Source organism: Ascaphus truei, chromosome 8 (genome assembly GCF_040206685.1).
Source record: "Ascaphus truei isolate aAscTru1 chromosome 8, aAscTru1.hap1, whole genome shotgun sequence".
NCBI lineage: Eukaryota > Metazoa > Chordata > Amphibia > Anura > Ascaphidae > Ascaphus > Ascaphus truei.
The window spans coordinates 27,485,219-27,492,808 of NC_134490.1; the positions used below are offsets into that span (position 1 = coordinate 27,485,219).

The 7,590-nt window shown below is 41.2% G+C and overlaps 1 long non-coding RNA gene across 1 annotated transcript; it reads right to left on the bottom strand.

Annotated features, from left to right (window-relative positions):
- Positions 1–1,560: 1,560 nt before the first annotated feature.
- LOC142501279 (uncharacterized) lies at positions 1,561–7,231 on the bottom strand. Its single transcript, XR_012803454.1, has 3 exons — positions 6,962–7,231; positions 6,088–6,212; positions 1,561–3,217 (listed from the first exon to the last, which is right to left on the bottom strand). It is a non-coding gene; the product is annotated as an uncharacterized LOC142501279 (long non-coding RNA).
- Positions 7,232–7,590: the final 359 nt, after the last annotated feature.

A 7,590-nucleotide genomic window follows, 5' to 3' on the forward strand; every position in this document is an offset into this window, starting at 1 on the left:
ACAAGACGTCATGCACTGAAGTCGGAGCGTGGGAGGCTCAGGGGAAATGTTAGGCAGTACTACCTAAAAGGAGGTAATACAGGCTAACACAGTAAAGGAATTTAGAAATGTTTGGGATGGATATAAGGTTATCTTAAATATGAAATAAAGCAAAGAATTAATTAATGCCTGATATATTACAGCAGGAAAAAAGGGGCAGACTAGGTGATCCAAGTTCTTATAGTGTGGCACAATAAATTCATTATCTTGAAATCCGTGTAGCGCTGGATCTCTCTTTTTTCCCCAAGTTCTTATCTGCCATATCTGCCATCAAATTGTATGTTGTCATTTGCTGGCCTTAGGCTTTGCGGGGCCTCCCCCGGGAAAAAAAAAGCTGCCGGACAGACCTCCCCTGGCAGCCTCGCGGTGTCATGACGTAATATGATGTCACATTGCCATGGCAACATGTTGTCATATGACGCCGTGGCGTCTTTTTATGTCTGTCACCATGAGACACACAGACACCACCCCCTCCTACCACACCTACTTCTCTCTGCCGGTCCGGAGGCCCCGCACTCTCTCATCCAGCTCTCCCCTTCAATTGGGTGGATGTAGGATCCCGGAGCCGACTAGGCGGGAGCACAGCCCACCTCCCCCCCCCCCGAAGGTGCAGGGCCCAAGGCGGCCGACTGTTTAATCTTGGGTAGCCTATCCTGTAATCGTTACCGTGTTCTATAGTGACTGCAAAAAATGTTAGAGACTTTTTTTTTTCAAGTGGGGAGCAATTTACTCAGACAACAAAGACAAGACGGTGTCTTGTGGATTAGTGAAAGCTATTCCGCAGTTAGGGAGGCAAAAGTGAGAAATGTTTCAGACGTGAGCACAGTAGTAGTGGATAAATGGAGCAGAGAGGAGACAATCTTCAGCAGAGAGATTAAACTCAGATGTACCGTAAGTGGGTGTAGAAGAATGTACAGCTTTGAAGGAGAGAAGTAGTATGTTTTAGTTAATGCAGATTTGATGGTGAGCCCTTGAAGGCATTTTGGGAGGAGAGGGGCAGAGACAGACATAGCAGAGAGTGAAATAACTATAGCAACAGTATTTTGCAAGAAATTGTAGCGTACGCAGTTGAGAGGCAGAAGAGCCAGAGAGGAGCAGGTTGCAAAAGTCAAGTCAGGAAATAATGAGGGCATGCATGAGAGATTTAGTTGTAGAGCACCAGAGGAGAAGGTGGATTCTGGCAGTGTTGCAGGGGCACAATCTGCAAGATTTAGTAATAGCACAAATGTGAAAAAGGGTAAGAGATGGAGGAGTCAATGCATACGTGAGAGACTTGATAAATGGTGCTGTAGTGTTAAAAAAAATGGAGCAATCAGGCCTAGTTCAGGTGAGATTATGATTTGCAAGTTTTAAGAGTTACAAAAGGCATACTTTGTGTGTCCTCACTCTTTTGTGAGAAAAAGAGTAAGATAGGGAAGACTACGCTACATTAACTTATTTCTAAAAGGTTCTCTACCTCTCTGATTTTAGAGAATAAACAATACATACACCATTTTAAAATAAGGTAAAAAAAATAAAAATAAAAAAAAACTTTCTCCCATAATTTAACCAATGCAGGTGTTTTTTAGGCCAGCTCCAGTACTACAATTTTTTTAAACCCCTTCCATCACTTCTCCCCATAACATACACTATGTATCTATACATTTTCACTTGAATGAGCTGTAAGGTGCCCTACTGTACTGGAAGGGGGTCTTATAGTATAGCACTGCTTAGTAAACATGGGCCGAATAACTTCATAAATCAGCATTAATAAAACCGTGTATTTTTCAAACTAGTAAGGGGTTCGCCTTTACTATTATTTAAAGGCACAGACACACAGAACAGCCAAATAAATCTATCAACCCAACTATTCATGTGTCAAAAAATGCATTCTCTGCAATATGTAAAACAGCTCATAAGACAGCATTTCAGTTATTTAAAAGTAAAGCCAGAAGTCACCAGCATTAAGTCACTGAACATTTGTCCCCATTACATAAACTATACTTGCTTTACAATTGGACCATTCAGATCTATTTATATAAGTTTTACAGTCCTCTGAACAGAACAAGGCGGTTAAAGCTTAGATTGGCAAATGCTTCGAGATAGTACAATAAACGCCTACACTTATCTGTGGTATATTTTCATTTCACATTAAACAACAAATATGGAGTACATTGTTTCTTTGGAATGTTTACACATTTTATTCTGCAATATTATAGCCCCTCAAGCAGTGCTTAATGACATCATAAATTAACTTTCTTTTCTTGTTCAAGAACAGCCAGCATACAATAAAGGCCAATTGTGCACATGTTGGACTAATGCTTTTCTCAACTATTGCACATGAAAAAAAGTGGCTTCATATTCAACAGAAAATAAAAAAAAGTAGTGTTCTGTATTGAAATAATTTTAGCATAACTGTTTTTAACCATCTGTGCTGAAAACAATTCTATAAAGGTTGGCTCTAGATCTGAGTCCTGATGGTTTTGCTTCAAAACGGTCAATTCAGTGAATCAGCGGCAGACGTGAGATCATGTTTGAAGAGTGAGTCGGCTGCCTTCTTGTGGCGTTATTCCTCCAAAAGACAGACTGTACTGTAGTATATATATCAAGAAAGTGCTCCAAGGATGAATTTTATCATGTGCAAGTGGGTGAGAATTACATTTCTTAAACAATTGCTGCTTAAATAAGATGTACCTTATGGCATCTTCATGCTTGGATGACAATAGCATTGTCCTGATGAACGGGAACGACCGCTGTGCTTGCTTCCCGGTAAATCTCCCAAGTACTGCTGCCACATCAACTTTTGGAATGGCGTCTTTGAGCTTAATTGAGAATTCTCTTTGTTATATTACTCAAAATACTTTTAACAATCATCTCACAGCACTGCTACTAAATTAATCAATAACGTTCCACGCTGTATGCCATTCAAAGTCCAACTTGCACCATATTAGATCTCGTTGTGTCATTAGGGAGCTACTGTAGATCAATTCCCACAACAACAATAAATCCATTGGTTCTTTACAGAGGGATTTTCTTTACTCTATGAAATGACTCAAAAATCCTATCTTTCATCATGGAATGGTCCATAAGAGCTTGAGAACATCCATTGTATCAAGAATAAGCTTCCTGGGAGACAATCTGTCACACTATACAGTATTGATGTGTATGCAGAGCCTTTGGCGATTGATTTTCTTATTTTCTGGAAAAGAAAAGCAGATGTATTGTTGGCAATGTGGAAATGTACATTTTGATGGGGCACTTCGTACATTATGATAGAACACACCACTAGATGAAATGTTTTTTTTTTTTTTTTTTTTAAATGTATGTGGAGATTATTAACAAGCACAGATCAAATGTTTTCTTAAGGATATTTTAACTCACAATTATTTTCTTTTTGTTGGCATTGCAGAGGGGCACTAAATTTGTCCAATTTATACTAACATCTCTACGGGCGTTGTAGGAACGTGCTGTGTATTTACAACTGTAAAGCCTGACTGCTCTGATATTGTGTTGTATAAAGGGTATATTGATGATTTGCATTTTATTTGAAATGGCACAAAAACAAGAATTCAATTTTATTTGTTGAATATTTAAAAACAACAATCTTCATTTAAACTTCACTTCTTGTGATCCTTATGTTATTCCATTTTTTTTAACTTACGTTGTCCTATATAGATACAGGAAAAACGAAGGAGCACAAAATGATTGTGCCCCTAACAGAATTCACTAAACTGCACACCACTGGAATAAAATGTAGCTTTTAATAGATTACTTAAAACATATATTACCAAAGGAATGTGTAACGTGATTAAAAAGAAATTAAATCAACAATACTTAGCATCTATGTCGTCAAATTATTATGATAGAAATCCCCTATTAACCAGCTATTGATGGTGGGGTATGGAAGGCATAGAATGCTATAAGTCAGGGTGTAACCCCCTCTGGGTCAGCTAACAGACCAGATAATAAGTGTAAACGTCAGTGAGGAAAGGATTGTTATAGTTGGATAATTACACAGTCCACCTAGTATAGTGATGTGTTATTCAAGCACCTCAGTCATGTATCTGGTTAAGTGCAGATTAGAAGGTGCAGGCACCATAAGTGTACATTGAATAGCTAACACTCATGGAGCAGCTAACAAAGCAGTGAAATAAATTCACAGCACAGAAGCTGTAAAAACACATCTATAACTAGGTGGAGAAATGATAACAAACCTCACGGACTAGCGACACTAGACTTAAATAGAAAGGTGTCATGATCTGTATCAACTGAACCAGGAGACTACTGACACTACATTAAAACAGCTCCAAGTAGGAGACTGACAACATTGCACGTCCAACGCGCGTTTCCCTCCAGCTATGGAGCTTCATCAGGGGAAAATTTGTCCCTGATGAAGCTCCATAGCTGGAGGGAAACGCGCGTTGGACGTGCAATGTTGTCAGTCTCCTACTTGGAGCTGTTTAAATTTGTCCCTGATGAAGCTCCATAGCTGGAGGGAAACGCGCGTTGGACGTGCAATGTTGTCAGTCTCCTACTTGGAGCTGTTTTAATGTAGTGTCAGTAGTCTCCTGGTTCAGTTGATACAGATCATGACACCTTTCTATTTAAGTCTAGTGTCGCTAGTCCGTGAGGTTTGTTGTCATTTATCCACCTAGTTATAGATGTGTTTTTACAGCGTCTGTGCTGTGAATTTATTTAACTGCTTTGTTAGCTGCTCCATGAGTGTTAGCTATTCAATGTACACTTATGGTGCCTGCACCTTCTAATCTGCACTTAACCAGATACATGACTGAGGTGCTTGAATAACACATCACTATACTAGGTGGACTGTGTATTTATCCAACTCCTTTCCTCGCTGACGTTTACACTTATTATCTGGTCTGTTAGCTGACCCAGAGGGGGTTACACCCTGACTCATAGCATTCTATGCCTTCCATACCCCACCATCAATAGCTGGTTAATAGGGGATTTCTATCATAATAATTTGACGACATAGATGCTAAGTATTGTTGATTTAATTTCTTTTTAATCACGTTACACATTCCTTTGGTAATATATGTTTTAAGTAATCTATTAAAATCTACATTTTATTCCAGTGGTGTGAAGTTTAGTGAATTCTTTTAGGGGCACAATCATTTTGTGCTCCTTCGTTTTTCCTGATTCACTTTTCAGTTCACAGTTTGCACCCACTTAATGATTATCAAAACTATTTGTTCACTTATTCATTTCAATTAGTATAGTTTTGTGATCACTCCCTATCCTCTCCCTTTTGTGTTCTATATAGATACAGTAGCAATGTCAAAACTAAATGTTTTAGGAAATAGAGCTATAGGAACACCACGTAAATGCTAAAATTAGTTACCACTTCTCACTCATCAAAAGCATCCTGGTGGGACAGTGTATTTGACCTCTAATAAACTATATACAGTAGAGCAGGATGTTTTTTACAACAAGGTCATGAATTGAGAAATAGATTTCATAAAGTAGATTATTCACGTGATTACTAGAACTTTTGTAGAGGTATAAATATCGAAAGAAAATCTTTGTTGACCAATATTAAACCTTTTAGTCCAAAATGTGAAAATCTGATTTGCAACAGATCAACTTTATCATGAGTTATAGCTGGGGTGCGTAGGGAATAAAAGTGATAATTAAAAAGCATTAATGTTCTGGCTGTAGACAAAGACCTTAGTGCTGCTGTTTATTACTTGAGTATTATTGTTTTTAAAAAACCTCCCACTCTTGGTTCGATTTTAGAAAGCAGTGTATTTTCTTGGTTAGGGTCTCCAGCTCTCTACAGTTAGAGGATTATTAGGGAAATGTATATATGTGGACACAAAATCTGAAAGTGATATTCTTTTGTCAAAGTACAGCAAAGTAAGGCTGCATAAAGCCAAGCTTTGGTTCTTGGAGCTGGAAAAATGAAATACTGTAGAAGAATGTGAACAATCCTGCACAGTGCTGCTGAAGGAGGGGGGGGGGGGTGCAGGGGGAGAGAGCCGGACCCGGAGGCGTTGGCTGGCTGGCCTTTTCCCTTGTCAGGCCATAGCTGTACAAACCGGATCCCACCTTCATGCTCAACAACCTGGGTGTGCGACTGACGTCGACAGGCCTGATTCTGCAGACTGCACAGCATCAGTGTTGCTGTCGTAAGACATCATGCCACGAGACTGCATATCCATTCCTTGTTCGGCCTAAGAAATGCAGAAACATTAAAAGCCACAGGGTGACAAGATTTAAAAAGTAGAAACCGGGAAACATTAAAAAAAAAATTACATCACTTAAAAATAAATATTATAATGGTATTTATCTAATAGCGACCACATGTATGTCCTATTATTAATCCTCTCTCTCCCCCCCACCTCATCTCTCTTTCTCCCCTCTCCCTAGTCTTCTCCAGTCTCGCCCATAACTCGAGTCCATCTCCCTTTCCCCCCAATCTATTTTTCTCTACCCAGTCACTTTCTCTTCCCCTCTCCCCAGTCTCTCTCTTCCCATCCCTCACAGTCTCTTCATCTCTCCCCCTCCCCGCAAGTCTCTCTTTTCCCCTCTCCCCCAGTCTCTCTCTCACCGGTGTCTCTCTCTCCCTTCCCCCGTGTCTCTTTTTCTCATCCTCCTTACAGTGTCTGTCTGTCTCTCTCCCCCAGCCCCTCTCTCCCCCTTTCCCTCTCCCCTCAGTCTCTCTCCCCAGTCACTCTCTCTCCCCCAGTGTCTCTGTCTCTCTCTCCCCCCAGTCTCTCCCCCCTTCTCCCCCAGTGTCTCTTTCCATCCCTCCCTTCACCTCCCCCCAATGTCTCTTCCTCCCCTCATGTCTCTCTCCCCCAATGTGTCTCTTTCCCTTCCCCTCCAAGTCTCCCTCCTCCCCACCCCAATGTCTCTCTCTCTCCCCTCCCCCCACCCAGTTGGATAAATAGAAAAAGAAACACACACACACACACGTTACCTTACGTTCTCATTACCAGTGCACTGCAGCCAGGGAGAAAAGGAGTCACTGAGTGCCACCTAATGGCCGGAGGAGTCATTGTGCTGCAGAACCTGCTACCCCTCAGCAAAACCGGGACAGTTCCTTAAAAATCGTGACTGTCCTGGCTAAGGCCTCGTTCAGGGTGGCAGAGACAGGAGGTGAAGGGCGCGCGTCCGCGTGTGCGCGCGTCAGTCTGCGGGGCGATGTGTGCACATCATGCCCAGCAGACCCTTTCAAGCGTTCAGGAGGCGGGTCTGCAGACCTGAGGATAGGGATGGGTGTTGCTCTTCTGACTACACTTTCCCGAATGATTTAATTGGCTGCCGAAGTACCAGTGATGCTGCTGCAGCTCGAAAAAACAACTTGAGTTGTTTATACAAACTGTTGGAGACAAGGAAAGCTGCTACCCTGACAACAGATATTGAGTTGAAATACTTTGTTTTGGAAGTGTAAGCGCGCGCACGTCACGAAGCAGGCACCCTGAACGAGGCCTAAACCGGGATGTTTGGTCACCCGTAATGTACTGGGATGTACTGGGATGTACTGGGATGTACTGGGATGGGAGTTAAAAAAAAAAAAAAAAAAAGAGGAGATGACCAAAAGCTCAC